Source organism: Maniola hyperantus, chromosome 7, assembly GCF_902806685.2.
Source record: "Maniola hyperantus chromosome 7, iAphHyp1.2, whole genome shotgun sequence".
In the NCBI taxonomy this organism is placed as follows: domain Eukaryota; kingdom Metazoa; phylum Arthropoda; class Insecta; order Lepidoptera; family Nymphalidae; genus Maniola; species Maniola hyperantus.
In genome coordinates, this window is record NC_048542.1 from 13,055,274 (window position 1) to 13,059,590 (window position 4,317).

At 37.2% G+C, this 4,317-nt stretch overlaps 1 long non-coding RNA gene across 1 annotated transcript; it reads left to right on the forward strand.

Annotated features, from left to right (window-relative positions):
- Positions 1-595: 595 nt before the first annotated feature.
- LOC117983652 (uncharacterized) lies at positions 596-2,820 on the forward strand. Its single transcript, XR_011236922.1, has 3 exons — positions 596-746; positions 2,052-2,151; positions 2,634-2,820. It is a non-coding gene; the product is annotated as an uncharacterized lncRNA (long non-coding RNA).
- Positions 2,821-4,317: the final 1,497 nt, after the last annotated feature.

Here is a 4,317-nt window from a genome sequence, read left to right on the forward strand (position 1 = left end):
TAAACAGATATCTATACCTAAAATAAAATGCAAATGTTTGAAACCGACAGACAATGAAGTGACTTCCGTTGTTATTTGAGTACGGAACCCTAAGAGACGTTCAAAAGATTGATGCGATGGTTACAGGCTTGTAAGGATGAAGCGGCAATGTTTTCAAGTGTCAAACGCAAAGGGTGACGAAATAATAATACCCTTTCATTACGAGTTCCAATTTTAATAGAGCTGTGACTCTGATCTTTTTATCTACCGCGCCCTTCCGTAACATGATAATTTAATTTTATTCATCTTTTGTGGAAGCCTAGAATTCATGGTTGTGGTGCGGAAATTTGTTTTTTAGGGTTTCGTAACTCAAGAGAAAAAGGAACCCTTACAGGATCACTTCATTGTCTGTCTGTCGTGTTTGTCAAGCCCCGTCAAGGGAATCAAAACCCATACCTACTTACCGCTGAACTAGAATCATTTTTCAATTCCTAGTAGCAGGTAGCAATGTATGTAAAAATATATCTAGCAATTTCTATACAGGCAAAAATACGGTTAAACCAACCTCAACAAGTCAACTACTATAAAGTACCTAATTAAACAATAGCGCAATTAAAAAGTTAATTGACTTTCCTTATCTCGGTCTCTACAAAACGATTACCGAGAACCTTTGTTTGAGATACGCAATTATCAAGTTAGCTCAGCCGCTGACTAGTGGTCGGACTCAAGATCTTTGGAGATGACACTTTGGTTATCTGTTATTATCTGTGCGTATTGTATTTAAATGTTGACGTCTTCCCGCCAGTTTGGCATTTATGGTTAACCAAACCAATTATTTATCTACCGAGTCAAAGTCAAAGTCAAATGTTTTATTCAAAATCTATAATTTAAAAATGAATCACTAAATGTGTTGGTCATCGCAAATCTCGAGAACAGCTGAACCGATTTCGCTAATTCTTTTTTTATAATATTCCTTGAAGTACGAGGATGGTTCTTACGGAGAGAAAAATTTAAAAAATTTGAATCGACATTTAGGCGGAACGAAGTTCGCCAGGGCAGCAAGTAGGTAGGTAATAAATTACACTTTTTGATGGTCGGGTTTTTTTTTTGCATTTGTAAGATGATTATATAGTGGTGATAATTTTTACGCGACCTTAAAACTAAAGCTACGAGGGTTCTACACGTACGAGTCACATAGCATTAATCACTACCCATTATTATAAATGCGAAATTGTGTGTTGTATGTTTGTTGGATTATTGGTTTGTCTTTCAATCACGTCGCAACGGAGCAACAGATTGACCTGATTTTTTACTTGGATATATTTGAAGACCTGGAGAGTGACATAGGTAAATTTTTCTCCCGAAAAGTCAGTGTTCCCATGGATTTTTTGAAAATCTAAATCCCCGTGTACGAAGGCGCGGGCTACACCTCGTTCGTAATTATAATATTTTGGTCGAGTTACTGCAACTCAAAACCTTATAGGGTAGAGCGGGGCTGAAACGTCCAATTTTACTATTTTTAATTGTCATACTGCGAAAACCGAGCCAACTATATCAAAATAAACAACACTAATCAAACAAACAGTTATCTGACTATGTTTATCTCAATTTTTGATTGAATTATCATAACAGAAATATGTTATTTTACAATTTTACTAGACATTGCAGTCTGTCCCTTTTTGCCCCATAGTGGGGGTAAAAAGGGACAGCGAGAAGGCAAAAAGGTCCAGTAGGTATGTAATTTTAACTTTAAAAAGGTTTTAAGAAATAATAATAATACTAATTCACTGAAATAATAATAATTCACTGAAATTCAAGAGTTTATTTTTATTCCAAAAACAAAAGTAAAAAGTACTGTATAATTATTATCAACAAGAAAAAGTATTTTTTATAATTCTAAGTTTCATAATATTCAGACGGTCTTTATTACAAAACAAAGTATTTTTTGAAAAACTAAAGCAATTTTTTTTCTTTTCATATCATTCATATCGTTAACTTTTTCAGTATTATGTTTTTTAAATTTTACACATGCTATTCTGTTTTTTTTATACATGCAATTCATTTTATTCTAGGTGTCACACTACAGTTCTACGACTCCACAACTTATCCAGCTCAAAATCTAGTTCTTCCTTTTATGGCTAACAAAAATAATGAAGACGAACAAGAAGAAGAGTAAAGTATTATGTATTCAAAAAAAAAAACTTCTGGTAGATTTGGCAGGGTCTGACCATAGTCCAACTTTTTTTTTTTTTTTTTTATTCAGATACAAGTTAGCCCTTGACTGCAATCTCACCTGGTGGTAAGTGATGATGCAGTCTAAGATGATAGCGTTCTAACCTGGAAGGGGTATGGCAGTTTTTATTAAACCCATACCCCTTTGGTTTCTACACGGCATCGTACCGGAATGCTAAATCGCTTGGCGGCACGGCTTTGCCGGTTGGGACTAAGTTAACTAAGTAGTCTAAGTGCGGATTTGGAGAATTCACACGCCTGTGAGAATATTATGGAGAACTCTCAGGCATGCAGGTTTCCTCACGATGTTTTCCGTCACCTTTAAAGCAAGTGATACTTGATCGCTTAAAAGCGTACTACACTTGTTTATCAGAAACCGGTCGCAGTAATTTTATAAATTGGTATACCTATTTCGTTGACAGGCCAGAGACCACAACAATTTCAGAAGAGCATACAAAGAGCAGTTGCTACTGCTCGAAGATATACGATCCAGTGTGCGGCACAGACAACAAGTCATACTACAACCTGTGCCAGTTGCAGTGTGAGACGAAGCCCGGTACAGTGACAGAACAGCATCAGGGAAAATGCATACCTTACAGACATTAATAAAAATTATTGTTACGAGTCCTACGTATTAAAATTTGAGTTTTTTTTTTTACAAGGAAAAGTCCATATTTAGTCCAAGTCCAAGTCTATACCTAATATTATCACTCAGAAATGAGTTGCCTTAAATCGTCGTTTTTATTTGAGATTTTTTATAATAGAAGCAAAAGTCCTACTTAACTCACTAACTGACTTCGCAACATCATCATTGTCGTCAACCGATAGACGTCCAGTGCTGGACATAGATCTCTTGTAGGGACTTCTATAACTGTCACACGCCTCGGTTTTGTAATAAAGTACCGCCTGAATGCGGCAGCTCTCTGCGACTCGCTTGATGTCGTCTGTACACCTCGGCATAGAGAAAATCCAAGCGTAGCCCTCTCTATCGCCATGTCTCAGATTCATGTCAACAATGGCAATACGCACTGTTCAGGCTTTGGTTTTATGCAGGAGACATCTCGACGCTTCCCGAACGCTGCTCAGTCGAGTCGCATTCAGCGGCTAACGTCCTTCTCGAAATTTGACCTACCTAGCTCATCAACCCCCAGGCTTAATTCTTGGTTCTAGAACGCTGAAATTTTGCACAGAGGTTCTCTTTATAATGTGGACAAGGAATAAAGGCCGGATGTTACGAAATTCCCACGGGAGCGAAGCCGTAGGCGGTCGCAAGTAAATTATAATTGTACTCCGAATTGTATCCCAATCTTTTGTGAACCATTCTTCTGTAAACCCCTTCAAAAACAATGACTGCCGGAGGAAACAACTCGCTGCAATAATAATTAAATTAAAGTGCATTCTATTTAACATAATAAGAAAATAAAACCTTTATACTTAGAGTAGAGAGAGACTAAGACTTCCCGCAAACTACATATTTTTGACCCATGAAAAGTAAAATAAAGTAAAGAAATAAAGGTTTGGAGTACCCAAATATTAAAAAGATCCCATGCTACGTGGGGTCGGCACAACATGTCTTCTTCTTCCACTCACTCCTGCCATTCGTCAACGTATTATCCACACCCTTTTCACGCATATCCTCTTTCCCACAATCCATCCACCTTTTCTTTGGTCGTCCTCTCCTCTTTTTTCCTTCCACATGCATACTTAACATTCTTCTAGTGACATGGCTTTCTTCCCTCCGCATTATATGCCCATACCATGCCAGCCTATTACCCCTCATCTTTTCTACCACTGGCATCTTACATACTTAGTTTAATTAAATAATAATGTCGACTCTCGGCCTCTGACTGTCGTACTCTGGGCCAGAGTACGGGAAAAAACCGGCCAAGTGCGAGTCAGGCTCGCGCAATGAGGGTCCTGTACTACAGTCGTATTTTTTCGACATTTTGCACGATAATTCAAAAACTATGATGCATAAAAATAAATAAAAATCTGTTTTAGAATGCACAGGTGAAGACCTTTTATACGATACCCCACTTGATATAGTTATCTTACTTAGAAAATTGAAAATACTAATTATTAGTTCATGACCACAATTTAATTTTT